The 19,053-nt window shown below is 42.1% G+C and overlaps 1 protein-coding gene across 8 annotated transcripts in view; it reads right to left on the bottom strand.

The window, feature by feature from the left end:
- CLSTN1 (calsyntenin 1) overlaps positions 1-19,053 on the bottom strand; it is an 833,174-nt gene that overhangs the window by 319,367 nt on the left and 494,754 nt on the right. The window lies entirely within an intron of this gene.

Genomic DNA, 19,053 nt, shown 5'->3' on the forward strand with positions numbered 1-19,053 from the left:
CCCCCTCTTTCTTTCTCTCTCTCCTTCCTTCCTTCCTTCCTTCCTTCCTTCCTTCCTTCCTTCCTTCCTTCCTTCCTTCCTTCCTTCCTTCCTTCCTTCCTGTTTTGGGCCACATTCAAAGATACTCAGGTGTTACTAATGGCTCTGGGCTCAGAAATTGCTCCTGGCAGGCTCAGGGGACCATATGGGATGCCAGGGATTGAACCCAGGTCTTTCAAAGGTCAGCACTGTGCAAGGCAAATGCCCTACCACTGTGTTATTACTCCAGTTACGGTAATTTTGATTTTCACAGTCTTTGTTCTTCACCTTTTTGTTCCTTCTCTGTTTGCTCTACAGGCTGACTTTTGTTCTTTCTCTAGTCTCTGGAGTTGAATACATATATTTTCTGTCTTCGTTTCTGATAAATGCAATTTCCTTTTTCCTCCAGACTCCTTTAACTCCATTCTGCCACCAATTTGGGTCTACAGTGTTTGCTACCATTCATGGGTAGGCCTACTCTGTTCCTTTCTATGACTGTGATTTTTGGGGGGAGGGCACACCCGGTGACGCTCAGGGGTTAGTCCTGGCTATACACTCAGAAATCGCTCCTGGCTTGAGGGACCATATGGGATGCCGGGGGATCAAACCAAGGTCCGTCCTAGGCTAGCGTGGGCAAGGCAGATGCCTTACTGCTTGCACCACCGCTCCGGCCCCTATGACTGTGATTTTTTATGAGTAGCTGCAAGATTTTGTTTTCGTTTTCTGGGCCTCATGCTGTGGGTGGGATTGGCACCCACATAGGCTTCCCTGGGCCTGACCTGGTGTGATTCAATTGCTGACAGTCCCTGCGCCTTCCAGGTCTGCCCATCTGCAAGATGGTCTTTCCTTAGTCCTTCCTGGGGCACTGAACAGTGAGCACTGGTGAAGGCTTGTGATTTGCACGCAGCCAATCTAGAGCCTCTCCCCAGTACCCCACAGCCCAGTGCACAGAGTCAGAATCAACCCCTGAGCACTGCTGCATGGAGTACTCTCCCAAAGAAATAAAAAGAAATCATTTCAAGACTTTGCTTCATTCTTTATTCCAGGTGCTGATCTATCTATTTCTCTCTGTGCTTTGGTCTATTGCTGCTTTATACTTTTCTCTCCACCTCCTTTGCAGACTTGGGGGATCAGGTGAGATGCTAGGGATTGAACCTGAGTCGACCACGTGCAAGGCAAATGCTCACTCTACTGTGCTATCGCTCCAGCCCCTGCTTTGTCCTTTCTTGTTGATTTGGTTTGGGGCCACAGCTAGCAATACTGGGCTACTCTCTACTTGGTGCTCAGGGCTCGATGCTGAAAGGAAAGGGACCAGGCCATGTGGTTCTAGCATTCAGAGGTTCAACCCTCTGGGCCAGAGCCAGTCCTTTCCTATATATTGCTTTTACTTTGGGGGTGCCACACCCATCGGCACTCTCAGGGATTACTCCTGGCTCTGAACTCAGGAGTCACTTCTGGCAGGCTCAGGGAATCATATGGGATGCCGGAGATCGAACCCAGTATCAGGCAAACATCCTACTGGCTGTCCTACCCCTGAGGCCCTGATAATCCTTTTTGTTTTGTTCTGTTTGAGGACCACACCCAGCAGTGCTCAGGGCTTAGTCCTGGCGCTGCACTCAGGAACCACTCCTGGCAGTGCTCATTGGAGAGGGGAGGACTGTACGGGATGCCTAGGTTTGTTTTTGGTTTTGTTTTTATTTGGGGGGGGTCACACCCAGCAGCACTCAGGGGTTACTCCTGGCTGTACGCTCAGAAATCGCCCCTGGCAGGCACGGGGGACCATATGGGATGCTCGGATTCAAACCACCGACCTTCTGCATGCAAGGCAAATGCCTTACCTCCATGCTATCTCTCCGGTCCCTAGGATGCCCAGGTTTGAACCTGAGGTAGCTGTGTGCAAGGCCAATAATGCCTTCCTAGCTGTGCTATTCCGCAGGCCCCTTCTCTATCTTCAGACCACGTTGTCAGGAAAAATGGACTCAGATTGATTTATTGACTGTCCTTCCTTTTGCTATTTGTGGGTTCCCTGATGGTTTGGTTATTCATTTCTCTTGTCTATCTCATCTAGAATTTCTGCTCTTTTCTGTTGCTGGTATTTGCTTACTTGGGCTTTCTTTTATTTGCTCTTCCTCTTATTTTTTTTTTATCATGAAGTATTATACTTATTTAGGAAAATGCCTAGAACAAAGATGTACCAAAACCTTTTTCTTTTGCTTGTTTTTTTGTTTTTGGGTGGGCCACACCCAGTGGTGTGGTCAGCGTGTTGATCAAGGCTTATTCCTGGCTCCATGCTCAGGAATCACTCCTGGCAGGGCTTGGTAGATTCTAAGGGTTTCCAGGGCTCAAATTGGAGTCTGCAAGGAAACTGAGAACTAGCACAGTGGGTAGGGCACTTACCTTGCAAGCTCGGTTTGATTCCCAGCTTCCTATATGGTCCCCTGAGCACCGCCAAGAAAGATTCCTGAATGTAGAGCCAGGAACCCCTGAGCACCACTGGATGTGGCCCAAAAATCAAAACAAAACAAAACTGAAGTTGGCCCTCCAAGATGTATGTTTAACGAAATGTTATAAAGTTTGTGGGTGGCCTGAAGACCCTCCATCAGACACTCCTGCAATCCCAGACCTGTGGGGCGCTGTTCCCAGGGGACCATTATCCTGCTTGTTGTTTTTTGTTGGTGGAGGCAGGGAACAATCGAATTTCTTTCTTTCTTTCTTTTCCTTTACCAAACAAAATATTTTCCCAATTTTTCTGTGACACTGTGTTTTCTCCTGATGTTCGGACACAGTGTTCTGAACCAACCCTCCGCCAGTGTCCCTGGTCCCCCCCCCCCCAACTGGTTGCTATGACAACCACTTCCTCAGTTTTCTTTCTGTTTTTGTCACTTAGGTAGACAGCCCTAAACACTGGCTGATATGGAATTGTGTCTGTTTTGAAATCGTACGTGAAAATCTTTCTATTATATGTGTGTATATGTTAAACATACTTAAGAGTCTGCAAGCCATGTGTTCTAACACTGAGCTATGTGTATGTTCCCTTGCCCTAAATCTCACTTTTTTCTTTTTTTGGTTTATGGGTCACACCCGGCTGTGCTCAGGGGTTACTCCTGGCTCTATGCTCAGAAATCGCTCCTGGAAGGCTCAGGGGGGCATCCCATATGCCAGGATTTGAACCACCGTCCTTCTGCATGCAAGGCCCTACCTCCATGCTATTTCTCCGGCTCACTCGCTTTTTTTTTTCTTTCTTTCCTTTTTTTTTTTTTTTTGTTTTTGTTTTTGTTTTTGGGCCATACCTGCCAGTGCTTAGAGATTCCTCCTGACTTTGTGCTCAGAAATTACTCCTGGCACCCTCAGAGGACCCTATGGGATGCCAGGAGATTGAACCTAGATAGGCTACCCACTGTGCTATCACTCTGGCCCCAGTATGTATTTATTATTGTGTATGTCTTCTTTTTTTTTTTTTTTTTGAGCCACACCCGGCGGTGCTCAGGGGTTACTCCTGGCTGTCTGCTCAGAAATAGCTCCTGGCAGGCACGGGGGACCATATGGGACACCGGGATTTGAACCAACCACCTTTGGTCCTGGATCGGCTGCTTGCAAGGCAAACGCCGCTGTGCTATCTCTTCGGGCCCTATGTATGTCTTATGTATTATGTCTGTAGGTATTATTATGTATGTATTATTTTAGTTCATGAATAGAGTGACTAATAGTGATTTTGTTTTTGTTTTATTTCTGTTGGGGTCATACTTAGCAATGCTCCAGGACTACTATGAGGGTGCCTGGGAGACCCTGAGTGCTGAGGATTGGGCCTGGGCCTCTGACATACAAAACATGTGCCCCTAGGGGCTGAAGTGGTGGCACAGCGATAGGTCATTTGCCTTGCATGTGGCTGACCTAGGAAGGACTGTGGTTCCATACCCGGTGTCCCATATGGTCCCCCAAACCAGGAGCAATTTATAAGTGCATAGCCATGAGTAACTCCTGAGCATCACGGAATGTGGCCCGGAAACCAAAAACCAAAACAAAACAAGACAAATAAAAAGTGCCCCTAGGGACCGGAGAGATAGCTTGGAGGTAAGGTGTTTGCCTTTCATGCAGAAGGACTATAATCCCGGCATCCCATATGGTCCTCTGTGCCTGCCAGGGGTGATTTCTGAGCATAGAGCCAGGAGTAACCCATGAGCGTGACCCAAAAAACAAAAACAAAAAAAAAGTGCTCCTAAACCTTTGAGGCATCTCACTGGCCCTGATTATTTTTCACTATTAAATAAATCTTACGGGACTGGAGAGATAGCATGGTGGTAGGACGTTTGCCTTACATCCATAAGGACAGTGGCTCGAATCCTGGCAGCCCATATGGTCCCCCATGCCTGCCAGGGGTGATTTTTGAGCCCAGAGCCAGGAGTGACCCCTGAGCTCTGCTGGGTGTCACCCAAAAACCAAAAAATAAAATAAATAAATCTTGCAATTCCGGGAGAAAACCCACTGGGTTATTGCTCTCTTTATATATTTATTACTGGGTTCAGTTTTCTAAAATGTATCTCAAGGCTGGGACCGAGTTTAACTTACAGCCCGTTTATGCAAGTTCTTTTTTTTTTTGTTTGTTTGTTTGCTTTTGTTTTAGGGTCATATCCGTTGGTGCTCAGGATTTCTCCTAGCTCTGCACTCAGAAATCACTCCTGGCAGGCTCGGGACCATATGGGATGTTGGGGACCAAACTTGGGTCCGAACTCAGGTCAGCCGCATGCAAGGTACATGCCCACTGTGCTTATCACTCCAGCCCCAACCATTTTTGCGAGTCCTGAGTTCAATTTCCCAGTGTGGGAACTGAGGAAAAGTCTCAAATTTATCTCTCTTTTTTTTTTTTTTTTTTTTTTTATGGTTTTTGGGTCACACCCGGCAGTGCTCAGGGGAAACTCCTGGCTCCATGCTCAGAAATCGCTCCTGGCAGGCATGGGGGACCATATGGGACGCCGGGATTCGAACTGATGACCTTCTGCATGAAAGGCAATCGCCTTACCTTTATGCTATCTCTCCGGCCCCTCAAATTTATCTCTAATATTTGCCTCTGAAGGAATATTGACTTGAATTATTCTTGCAACACCTTTCTCTGCTTTTCATAACTTCCTCACTTGGCTCTGTCTTTGATGTGCCAGTTTTCAAGGTCAAGGCTTTGCCTAAGTCAGTGAGTGACTCAGCATTACAACCTTCACCATTTTTCTTTCTTTGTTTTTGTTTTGTTTTAGGGCCACACCAGGAGGTGCTCAGGGGTTACTCCTGACTGCACTCAGAAATCACTCCTGGTGGTTGGGGCTGAAGCGATAGCGCAGTGGTAGGGTGTTTGCCTTGCACACAGCTGATCCAGGACGGATCGTGGTCCGATCCCCGGCATCCCACATAGTCCCCAAAGCCAGGAGCAATTTCTGAGCACAGAGCTAGAATAATCCCTGAGCATCACCGATGTGGCCCAAAAATAAAACAAAAATAAAAGAAAGAAAAAAAAAGAAATTACTCCTGGTGGACTCGGGGGACCATATAGAATTGAACCCAGGTCAGCCACATGCAAGGCAAATGCCCTACCTGCTGTGCTGTCATTCTGGCTCCTGTTTGGTTAATTTTAACTTATTAATTTTGTTTTTGGGGGGTTTGGGTCACACCCAGCCATGCTCAGGGGTCACTCCTGGCTCTGTGCTCAGAAATCACTCCTGGCAGGCTCAGGGGACCATATGGGATGCTGGGGGTTGAAGCAGGGGTTTGTCCTGGTAGGCCATGTGCATGGTAAATGCCCTACCACTGAGTTATCGCTCCGGCCTGTAATTTATTATTTTTTAACCACATCTAACAGTGTTCAGAGCTGATTCCTGGCTCTGTGCTCAGGGCTTACTCCTGTTGGGCTCAGGGGACCACATGCAGTGCTGGTATTGAACCAGGCTACAAAGCCAGTGCCTTAACCTTTGTGCAGTCTCTAGGGCCTCAGAACCTCTCTTGATCAATTCTCTCATTCAGTCCAGCCTGGATGGAGGAACCAACTCCAGAGTGTTCGCTATTTGTGTGCAGCTCCACAATGGCTCAGGCACACCCAAGGCACCTCCATTTCTTGCCACAGAGGCTGGAGGATTTGGGTCTTAGAGGATAGACTGGGCCTGAGCTTTGCTTCTTATTTGCAAACCCAGAGGCTTGTTGGGAGAGAAAAAGCCCCTGGGCCTCCTCTCAGTCCCAGAAGATCCTCCTTGAAACCTCTGTCCTCTTTGTACCATGGATTGTTTTTTATGGTGCTTTCAATTATGTATATTGTTTTGTTGAAAGCTAAGCATGTTGGAAAAAATCACTACTCATTGAAAGGGAGGAAGTGAGCAAGTTGCCTGGGTTGGACATTTTAAGGGAACGGGGTGGGTAAGACAGGGGTTCAAGTGTTTGCATATAGTCCTCGATCTGGGTCCAATTCCAGGCACAGTTGGTATCTTGGTTATGTGGTCATGGTACAAAAACTTAGAGAGAAATAAAAGAATAAAAGGTGTTGGTGTACCTAGCTGAGACCCTGGATTTGGGTGTAGATACCTAAGACCCACCCATTTCTGGGAGGGGTCTTGGGAACCGGATATTAGGTGTGACCTTACCTGCAAGACCTGGCCCATTCCTGGGAGGGGTCTTGGAAAAGTTAGATAAGCCTTGGACCAAGGGTATTCGGGCCTTTTCGGCCCTGCTGAGCTCGCTGGCTTTGGGGTCTCTGTTTCTGGTTTTGTACCAGGATGGAGGCCAAAGGGAAGATGGCTGAAAGGGTTAAGACACAGGGTAGCCTAGAATGGCTGAATGCTTGAAAGGTTATGAGATAGGCCACACACATGTGGTAAATAGGGAATGAATAAAGCTGATGCTTCCTGAAGCCTGCCTGTGAGTGAGTCTTCATTACTCCATTCACCTGGGCCTGGGACCCGCCGGCTGGATGGGGAATGAAGCCACGTGGCTGGGGCCTAAGCACAAAGGCCTCCATCCATCGCCATCCAGCCCCATCACTAATTATTTGATTCAACAAAAAGGTATCTCTTGAGCTGGGGAGATAGTTTATGGGTTAGGTTTGATCCCGTATACCCATTATAATTCACTTGATACCACTAGGATTGACTCTTGAACACTGACCCAGGAGTAAACTCTGAGCACCACAAGTATGGCTCAAAGGCAACAACAACAACAGCAACAAAAGGGTATGGGGGGGGATGGCAGAGAGATAGCACAGAGGTAGGGAGTTTGCCTTGCATGCAGCTGATCTAGGACGGATGGTAGTTTGAATTCCAGCATCCCATATGGTCCCCTGTGCCTTCTAGGAGCGATTTCTGAGCACAGAGCCAGAAGTAACTCCTGAGTGCCACCAGAAGAATATAAGGATATGGGAGCAAGAGGAATAGCATGTAGGTAGGACATTTGCTTTGCATGGGCCCCAGGTTCAATCCCCAGTATCTCATATCATCCCCCAGCATCTAAGTAGGGTATTTGCCTGGGTCCAATTTCTGGCACACCCTATGGTCCCTGAGCACTGCCAGGAGGAATTCCAGAGCTCAGAGCCAGGAGTAATCCCTGAGCACTGCTAGGTGTGGCCCAAAAAGGAACCAAAAAAAAAGAGGGTATCTCTCAGCCTGTTTTATATTGACACTTTTTTGATTGGAGGGTAGTGGGGGTCACTAGGAAGGGGTTTTTGACCTGGTTCCTTGCAAGAGTTTGTCTAGCTATAAAACCTCTTCTCCCATCTCTGGTAGATTTATAACCAGTAGAGATTATTTTGAATCTTTCTGCCCCGGTAAAATGAGCATGTTTTCTGTCAACATCATGTTACAAGGGAGGGGGAAAATTACCAGTTTGATGGCCTTAGAGGGAAAAAAAAAGAGAGACTCTGGGCTCTTCAAAACAGAAGCAAAGGATGGGGCCAGAGCAGTGGTGCAGAGGTAGGGTGTTTGCCTTACACACGGTTGACCTAGGACAGACCATGGTTCAATCCCTTGGCGTCCCATATGGTCCCCAAGCCAGGAATGATTTCTGAGCACATAGCCAGGAGTAACTCCTGAGCATCACTGGGTATGGCTCAAAAACAGAACAAAACAAAAAAACAGAAGCAGGGGCTGAAGAGATTGCACAGCAGTGTTTGCCTTGCAAGCAGCCAGCCCAGGACCTAAGGTGGTTGGTTCAAATCCCGGCGTCCCATATGGTCCCCCGTGCCTACCAGAAGCTATTTCTGAGCAGACAGCCAGGAGTAACCCCTGAGCACTGCCGGCTGTGGCCCAAAAGCCAAACCAAAACAAAACAAAACAACAACAAAAAATAAAAAACAGAAGCAAACAATGAAGAGTCAGCGTTGAACATCGTGTCAGCAGTTTTCATCAACACTCCAGCTCAATTCCTTCCAGAGAGCCGCTCTGCCATGAGATATTTGTCCTTTATGCCACACCCAGATGCCGGGGTGAGGAGAGCTCTTCCATGTCCTGCTGATTTCTGCTTTGAGCACAGCACATATGAGCCACTCCCTTGCTCCTCCAGGCTTGCTGTTCTGCGCCCAGCACCTGGAACCCAGCATTACTTTAGCGTGTGAGGAAACCAGTCTGGTCCATAATTCACCATCAGCTCCTGGAGACAGGAGGATGGATGTTAGGGGTGTGCTGGCTGGTCTGCAGGCTCGTAAGAGGCAGAGCACATAAACTGGATGAGTTCCCAAGGATCTGGGGGCCCGTTCTGCAGAGCAAATCAGGCACTGGGTTGTAAATGAGGGTTGAGCTCAAGACCCCTCATGCCCGCAGATCATAACTTTGCTCTGAGCACGCTTGCCTGGGAATTTGATCTGCTTGGGGAAAGCACCCCGAATGCAGAGACTTAATAAATCTCAAACCTTGGTCCTGCTTTGCCTCCTGGAGAAGTGAAGAGGAGGGTCTCAGGGAGAGAGAAGACAGAAAAACGCTTTTCAAGAGAGAGAGAAAGTGCTTAGGGTTCTGATTGCGGCCGAGTGTACTGAGCCCCGGGCTAGCCGCCAAATAACCTCTTTGGCTGTAAACTAAATATATCATCCTTGCTCTTCTTACAAACTATCTTCTAGCCGAAGTGCACTCCTACTTGGCCCGGGGTGCGGGAATGATCTAATTTCCATGCGAAGTGTGGGAGAATGAACTTTTAAAGTCATGCCTGGAAGTGGAGAGGTTTGCAGGCAGAGAGAGTGAGTTTCGTGAAAGCTGGCAATTCGATGACACATGACCTGGATAGAATAAGACTATCTTTTTTTTTTTTTTTTTTTTTTGAGCCAGGGGTTCCTCCTGGCTCTGTGCTCAGAAATTAGTCGGAGTTGGAGAGTGTGGTAGCATAGTGGTAGGGCATTTGCCTTGCATATGGCTGACCCAGGGTGGATGTGGGTTCAAATCCCCCCGCATTCCATATGGTCCCCTGAGCCAGGAGCGATTTCTGAGCACAGAGCCAGGAGTAACCATTGAGCACCACCAGGTGTGGCCCAAAACAAAAAAATTACTGGAATGATAGCACAGCGGTAGGGTGTTTGCCTTGCATGCAGACAACCCTGGATGGACCCGGGTTCAATTCCTGGCATCTCATATGGTCCCCCGTGTCTGCCAGGAGCGATTTCTGAGCACAGAGCCATGAGTAACTCCTGAGCGCTGCTGGGTGTGACCCCCCCCCCCACTTCCCTGTAGTGCTTGGAGAAACCCTAGAGGATGCCCGAGATCAAAATGGAGTCACACACATACAAGGTAAACACTCCACCTGCTGTGTTATCTATTCCTCTGGCACTGGGACTGTCTTTTTCGCCAGCTCCTGTTTCATTCACTTGTGTGTATTTGTGGAATGGGTTGGAAGGGGGATGGAACAGGTTGGAATTGTTGCGGGCCAGTCCAGAGTTTGGAGCTGTGGGGCTTCAGGATTTCAGTCCTGGCTCCTATGGTCTGTGATCAGGAATAGGGGCATAGCTAGTTAAGACTTTTTTGTGGCTTTATCTGCTCACATTTCTAGAAGCCACAAGTTCAAAATGAGTGCCTGGTACAGAAAAATTTAGAAGTTATCCAGTTTGTGTCCATTCTAGAATTCTGGGGGAATGTGCTCCCAGCCTCCTTTGTTTCTGAGTTTTTTTGTTTGTTTGTTTGTTTGTTTGTTTGTTTCAGGGTCCCATCTAGATGGCTCAGGGTTCATTCCTGACTGTTGAGGGTTTACTTCTGGCTCTGCTCAAGGAGCATTCCTGGAGGTGTGGTGGGAGGTCAAACCCCTTGTTGATGGTCTCCAAGTCAAAGAATGATTCCCAAAATGATAAATTGAATCCCATTCTTCCGTCCCCCCTTTTGGGGGAGACTTTGATAATAATGTCCGGAGTAAATAATCAACAAATGCAAAAGATCAGGGGACCAAAGGTTCAGCAAGGAAAGTCTTTTGTCAGTTGCAGCCAGCTCCAAAAAGCAAACTGAACCAGCAGTCAGGTCTGGCAAAAGAGCCCCCTATGCCTTCCCAACAAGCTATTTATTTGTTTCCTTAATCACCCCCACCTGGAAGATCCAGGTGAGATGACAGGCAAAAACATTATTGCAACAATCACACAACAATTCCCCCTTTTTTGTAAGCAAACAATAATAATATACAATACAATACAATAATAATACAATAATAATATACAATGCAATACAACACTACATAATTACAATTACAAAACTTTAATGAAATATTAAATACTATACAATTAAAAACATTAATTTCAATTAATTAAAAACATTTAATTACACTAATCATAAATTAAATATACTTTAAAAATTTTTAATCATAAAAAATACAAATATATAAGTTAAAATTTTTTTTTACCAGGTTCAAAGTTACTCTCAAAAAATAAGAAGTATAGGACTCCTAAAAGTCCAATCAAAGACATTTGATGAATCAGGAAAGACGAGTTGTAACTTGATATAGGACACAGCACTGGAACAGTTAATGATGTATTCCTCAGTTCGATATCAGGAGGCTTGCAATTGTGATGAGATTCCTACAAATAAAACGTTAAGAACTAGGAAAAAAAGATAAATTGTAAGAAATAATAAATTAAGGCATAAAGTATCAGGAAAAAAAAGAAAAAACCATAAACAAAAATTACAAAACCGATAAACATGCAAATACATACTATACAAAATTATGGGAATAACACTCATTTATAATTGCCAGAAATATCTATTAAACAAAAATCAAAATAAAGCCAAAGAAAAATTTGAATTAAATCAAAAAGAAAAAAGAAAAAACACTTTAAAAATATAATAATAAAAAAACTGTTTAAATGAATATTTCAAAATAACAAAAAATTATAGTAACAAAAAAAACTTAAATCAAAGTCGAGTGAATCTAGATGATCAAGAATTTCATATACACCATAACCATAACATTCTATAATGCAAATATGAAACAATAAATATATTATAATCAGTCATCAATAATGAGCACTGTGAACAGAGTCTACCCAAAATTATGGTTATATCAAAACTATAATTATACCTTCCTCTCAAAATCTATGTTGAGAGCAATAAAACACTGATGTTACAATGAAAAGTCAAAAGTTGCCAAATGAACATATATCAATACACAATCATAAAGCAACATTAACATGATTAAGTATCTTTCTTTCATATAGGTCTTAAGTAACATCAATATATTGCAAAATCTTCTAATTAATAGTGACCTAAAACAATACTGAAATTAAGGCATAAATACATCATACAAACAACCACAATGGGGATTCATCGTATTCATTCCTATTAAGCAATCATACCTAAAAAATGACCAGTAAAACATCAATGATAATCAACAAATAAAGGAAATGATCATTAAGTATTCATAGTAGATCTCTGAGAAATATAAAACAAGATATATGCTGCTGTAGATTTTACCGATGCAATAGGGATTTTCTTGATCTTCTTATCATCAAAATTGATCCAATACTGTTCTGTGGCAATTTTACAATATGAAGTACAATGTCCATAATGAACTTGACCAAAATGATTTGATACTGATGATAAATTATATTTTTCAATCTTGTTATTATCTTCTTGAGTGAATTCTGCTAAATTGAGGTCTTCCAAAGGAAAATCCACATAAGTGTATAATTTTTTAATCTGTTTTCCATCAAAAGCAAAACGTTTCAAATGAATTATCAATACGGGAGGTATTTTCCATAAATATGTTTTCTTTGAAAAATCCCTTTTAGTGTTGCAATTATTACAGTGAATTCTATTGTTATCTCTCAAATCTTCTTCTTTAAAAAATTCGACAAGGCATTCCTGTAAAGTACATTTATCTGCAGACTTGACAGCCAGGGACAACTGAACAAATGTTTCATAAACCTCAGACTTTTGGTAACATGTAAGACACTGTAGTATAGATTTAAACTGTCCTTGAAAGGTATCATAGATAATAGATTTGCAAGCTCTAAATTGTTCATATTTATCATTGTCTATCAAGTGTACAGTTTCATCTGTTATTGAATTTTTAAGCAAATCTTGATGTAGTCCTTCTATAAGAAACATTAATAATTTGTGAGGATCCTGTTGGTTGTGTCCAGCAAATTGGTCATTGAGTAAACTTATTGTTACTTTGAAATTTTCAGGATTGAAATACTTATGGCATCCATTTCCCATGATTTTGATAAGATGACCAAATTCATCTGCTAATTTACCTTTATGTCCCTTTGGATTTTCTCTATTAATATCTTTTTTATAATGATCTTGATAAAAATACTGAGTCAAGTCTGTAATATTATACAAGCATTGCAATATTGAATTCATGTAACATGAGTTACCCAAATTTTGTAATCCAGTGAAAACAGGTTTCCGTTTTTCTGTTTGTAGTCCAGACTGTAAGGATTTTTCACTTTTGTCAGATTCACTGAGAATATGAGGTATGAAAGTTAATCCCTCACTTACTTTCCCAGTCACCTCAGCAGCACCACAACTGTCAATATCTTGAGCACTCTGTACTTGATGTGGGGAGGAATCTATAGTCCCAGCAACCTGACCTTGATCATCAGTGCCAGTCCGATTTCTAACGAGACGCAAGGGGACCCAAAATTTCTTAGGAGGGTTGTCATTTGTAGAAACATAAGCATAACCCCTCCCTCTCAAGAGGAGATAACCAGCAATCCATTTTTTATCCTCTTTTATCCAAATTGGAATATTTGTTGTTTCTTGTCTCTGATTATCTTCTTTAAAATGTTTTTCCCCTGCTGTATAGCTCTCTCCCTGAGGTAAATTTAGATAATTTAGTGTAATGAGAGTCAAAGATAACAGCTCCATTGGCATCAAACCTCTTTTTCTATTCTTTTGCAATTGAGTTTTCAGAGTTCTATGGGCTCTTTCCACAATTGCCTGTCCTTGACAATTGTGGGGAATTCCTTTAATATGCTTTATCTGCCATTCATTACAAAAAAATTCAAAAGTTTTACTTATATAAGAGGGTCCATTATCAGTCTTAATAGAATACGGAATACCCATAACAGAAAAACATTGTAAAAGAAAACTGCAAACTGCCTTAGATTTTTGGGAAGACATAGGAATTGCCCAAATAAATCGAGAATATGTATCCACTACCACATGAAGGTATGGTTTTTTGGGAAATAAGTCTGTTTGAGTTACATCCATTTGCCACAATTCGTTAGACTGCAAGCCTCTTGGATTTGCTCCTGCTATATGGGTCTTTTGTGCTAGCGGGGCACATATGTTACATCTTTTTATAATTTCTCTCGCTTGCCTCCATGGAATTTGATAATTTACATGTAAACGACGAGCATTTGTGTGTAAGGCTGAATGTTCCTCTACAGGTGATTTAAATATAGGCATTGCTAACAAATCAGCAGTTTTATTTCCTTGAGCCATTGGCCCTGGAAGGCCTGAATGAGCTCTAATATGTGTGATGAAGATAGGTTCAGTTCTTTTTTGAATAATGTGTTGTAACTTTTTTAATAAATTCTGTATAATAGGACTATGAGAATTGAGGGAGGCAGTGGCTATCACCGGGCATAAATTTACAACATATAAAGAATCAGAAACGACATTCATGGCTTCAGATACATTTTCTAATAGATAAATTAACGTTGCTAATTCAACTTTCTGTGCAGACTTATATTTGGTTTCTATTGTTATGTTCATATTTTCTCCGGTTATTCCGCCCCGTCCCCCACTTGATCCATCTACATAAAAAACTTTTGCATTGGGAATAGGAGAATCCCTCACAATTGAAGAGATAACAAACTGAGTCTTTTTCAAAAAATCCCAGGTCTTTCCTTTTGAATAATGAGAAGAAATCTCTCCTGTAAAATCTGAGAGAGCCCTTTGTAGAGATTCATTAAGAGGCAATATTGACTCAATTTCCTTTTTTGGTATTGGCAGTACTATTATATCTGGATCAAAACCTAACAAAGATATTGATCTGAGTCTTGCTTTGATAATCAATTCTGAGATTAGTTGCAGGTAAGATATCACAGACTGAGGCTGTTTGTTATGTAAATACACCCATTCCAAAGGACCAGCCTGTTGCATTAAAGCCGCAGTAGGTGTTTCTTTTATAGGGAAAATTAATAAAAATACCTTCTCTCCAGGGATAAATCTTAAGAGAAATGATTTTTGCAGTCTGTTCAAGAAAATGTCCAATTCATTTTTAGCAGCTTGTGTTAAATTTCTGGGACTATCTAATGCAGGATTACCTTCCAAAGTTTTAAACAGATTAAACAGCTCTGCATTTGAGATTCCTAGTGCTGGGCGGAGCCAATTTACATCACCCAAAAGTTTCTGAAAGTCATTAAGCGTTTTAAGGTTCTCTTTTTTTATGGAAATTTTTTGTGGACGTATTGATGTTCTGTCCAAAATAAAGCCCAAGTATTGATATGGTGGCATGGTCTGTATTTTTTCTAAAGCTATTTTCAGTCCTGCCATTTGCAAACAATTGATCACATAAGCATATAATTTCTGTAAATCTGTTTCATTATTCATTGTAATTAAAATATCATCAGTGTAATGATAAATTATAGCTTGAGGAAATCTTTCACGAGCAGGGCTCAAAATTTTGTCCACAAAATATTGACACATAGTTGGTGAATTTAGCATGCCCTGAGGGAGAACAGTCCATTGAAAACGCCTGCAAGGGTGAGTATTATTAATAGAAGGAACTGAGAATGCAAAACGGTGTTTATCATCTGGGTGAATAGGAATATGATAGAAGCAATCTTTTAGGTCAATTATAATTAGTGGCCATTCCTTAGGGATTACTACAGGTGATGGTAAACCTGTCTGTAATTTTCCCATAGGTACCATAGATAAATTCACTGCTCTCAGATCCATTAACAATCTCCATTTACCAGATTTCTTTTTTATGGTAAATACAGGTGAATTCCATTGAGAAAACGAAGGCTCAATATGTCCTAATTTTAGCTGTTCTTCCACTAATTCTGTCAGCACCTTTAATTTATCAGTTTTAAGGGGCCACTGGCCTATCCAAATTGGTTCATCAGATTTCCATTTTATTTTTATTGGTGCTGGGGTTTTACTGGCAGTGGCCCCTACCAAAAATTTTGGGTTTTTAATTCAGAAGAAGGTTCAGGCTCACCTTGAGCTAATGGAATATGGAATTCTGCCTTCCATTGTTTATGCAAATCACGGCCCCATAGGGATGGTGAGAATGGGCCCACATGAGGTCTGATTATAGCCTTTTGGTTTTCTGGGCCATAAAATACCATGGTTCTTGTGCTTAACAAACAAGAACTCAGGCCTCCTATTCCTTTTAATGAATATGGAATTTCTTGCAGAGACCAATTTTTTGGCCATTCTTTATCAGAAATTACAGTGATCTGAGCACCTGTGTCTATCATGCCATTAAAGGCTTGCCCTTCTATATTAAGTTTAATCATTGGATTTTCATCTTTACATTTAGTAATCAGAGCCACTAATGGGTTTTTGGCAGCCCCTGGATCTGTGCTTCCAAAACCTCCAGTTCTTATCTTATCTCAAGTCCCAAATTTAACATAAGGTATTATTACTATTTGGGCAATTGTCTCCCCTTTTTTGAAAGTCCAAGTAACAGGCACATTGATAACTACAATAATTTCTCCCTTTGAGTCTGAATCAATAACACCTGTGATTACTGATATACCTTTTACATTAAGGGAACTTCTGCCCAGAATCAAACCCATTGTATCTGGGGGTGGTGGTCCCACTATGCCTGTGTGTAACATATAAGGGCATTCTCCTGGGTAAATTGTAATGTCCACTGGGCAAGTTATATCAAGCCCAGCACTGCCCACAGTGGCATGTGTTAATTCACTGATTGAAATTAATCTTCTTGGGCTGGGCTGGGGAGAATTATGGTTTGATGACTTTGCCCCTGATTTGTAAGGGCCTGGGGATTGGCCCTGTAGCCATTTCCCTGTTTTTTAATTGTAGATCCTGGAGGAACTGAATTTAACAAAATATGGCAATTCCTTTTAATATGCCCTTGTTTTCCACAATGGTAACAGGAAAATTGTCTCCTAGGGTTTGTATTAAAAGTTCTTCCTATGTTATTACTATGGGGATTTCCAGATCTACAGTCTTTTGCCCAGTGGTAACCCTTATTACATTTTGGGCAGAGACCTGGTTTTCGGGCAAGTTTTTGTCCCCTTTGGTAAAGAGGTATATTTCCTTTAGTAATTGCAAAGGTTTGCACCTGATCTGAATTTACTAATGAATGGGGTATATCATAAACATTCCTACATGCATATAAAAATCCATTTAAATCAGCTTTTTCCTGCAATGGAGCCAATACCAATTTGCAAGCTGAATTAGCATTATGATAAGCCAAACATTTTTCTAGAAATTTCCTCACCTCATCATTTTTAACTTGTATTTTTAAAGCATCTTTGAGTTTAGCCACAAATTCTACATAAGGCTCTTGGGGACCTTGGATGATTCTTAAAAAGGTTCCCTCACCAGTACTGTTAGTATCAATTCTTTCCCATGCAGATAATGCAATGTCTTTAATTATTTCTGAGATTTCCTTTGGTAAAGCTGCTTGTGTCTGTATATCTGAATATTGATTTTTCTCCCATTAATAATTCATATGAGAGATTAACCCCTGCCACTCGTTTTTTGGTTCCATCTGGACTATATAGTTTGGATTTCACACCCTCTGCATATAACATTTCCCATTCAGTTCGCTGTTTAGATGGCAGGCATATTTCAGCAAGTTTTTTAAAGTCATGCAGAGTCCAAATTGATTTTCGACACCACATGCTTAGCACCTCCTGACAATATGGAGAGGTAGCCCCATATTCTTTACATGCTTTCTTAAACCGTTCTACATCCTCCATTTCAAGAGGTTCATAATTTGAAACATATACTGTTTGAAATGGAGTTGAGGCTGGATTAGCAGAAGTACCTTGCACAGGACTCTGATGCCTGAGGTGTGGAATACTAGAATGTGGTTCATTGTCTGAGTTGGCATTAACATGTGAGTCCATACTGTGAACAGAATCAGGACTCTCTTGTGGACTTAGCACTGGAGGCTGATCATCAGTGTCAAGATCTTGATTTGAATTATGAGTATCTAAATTACGTGTCTGAGTTGATTTTTTACCGGCAATTTTTTTGTTGCCAGTGTCAGATTTATCAGCCTGTATCTTAGTTTGAATTTTCGTAGGAAAAATTTTTTTATTGTCCATATTTGTCATCACTTTACAATTTCCACATTCTCTATTTCCTAACCACCAGCGAATGCCTATGCATATGGTAGTCATATTAGCCAACACAGAAATTCCACAAACTATGACTAATGGAGACCACTCAAGCAATGCAAATATTGGAGTAGAAATATTTGATTGAATTGTAAGCAGCAACCATCCAACGACAATGATATTTACTAGTATCAAACCAAGTGGTTTATATCCAAGCAGAGTAATGCACTTGAGTAATGCCAAACCGATGTATTTAATAACAGATGGCATAGTGAGCGTGAGTATCCATAATAACCAGCCAAGGATCTCCAGAGGTGATTTCCAATAAAACATGTCACTTACAGTTCCAGAGGGTCCAGATTCACCTGTTCCGGGCGCCAAATGTGGTGGGAGGTCAAACCCCTTGTTGATGGTCTCCAAGTCAAAGAATGATTCCCAAAATGATAAATTGAATCCCATTCTTCCGTCCCCCCTTTTGGGGGAGACTTTGATAATAATGTCCGGAGTAAATAATCAACAAATGCAAAAGATCAGGGGACCAAAGGTTCAGCAAGGAAAGTCTTTTGTCAGTTGCAGCCAGCTCCAAAAAGCAAACTGAACCAGCAGTCAGGTCTGGCAAAAGAGCCCCCTATGCCTTCCCAACAAGCTATTTATTTGTTTCCTTAATCACCCCCACCTGGAAGATCCAGGTGAGATGACAGGCAAAAACATTATTGCAACAATCACACAACAGGAGGGTTTAGGGGTACCTTATGGGATGCCAGGGATGGAACCTGGGTCAGCTATGTGCAAGGCAAGCACCCTTCCCGCTGTACTGTCATGGCTTTGACCACAGCATTCTTTTTATTTTACTTTATTTAAAGAAAATGCATCACATAGTTGACTATAATATATTTGTTTCCAGATAAGGAATAATAAAGTTATTTTTAAAAGAATAGAAAGAAAAAGGAAAAGAAGAAAGTCTTAAAAAAGGAGAAAGAAGGGGCCTGGAGAGATAGCACAGCAGTGATTGCCTTGCAAGCAGCCGAACCAGGACCAAAGGCGGTTGGTTTGAATCCCGGTGTCCCATATGGTCCCCCGTGCCTGCCAGGAGCTATTTCTGAGCAGACAGCCAGGAGTAACCCCTGAGCACCACCGGGTGTGACCCAAAAACCAAAAAATAAAAAATAAAAAAGAGAAAGAAAAAGAAGTCCAGTAGCAAGCATATTTGTGAAAAATTATTGTGTCTCCAATGAAGTCTTTAATATAATGGCAGAAGATTTTGTAAGCTCGTAGAGTTAGCTGTTTGTTCTATTAAATTGGTGTGTTCCTATAGGAATGACAGTATCAAACAA

Source organism: Suncus etruscus, chromosome 6 (assembly GCF_024139225.1).
Source record: "Suncus etruscus isolate mSunEtr1 chromosome 6, mSunEtr1.pri.cur, whole genome shotgun sequence".
Lineage (NCBI taxonomy): Eukaryota > Metazoa > Chordata > Mammalia > Eulipotyphla > Soricidae > Suncus > Suncus etruscus.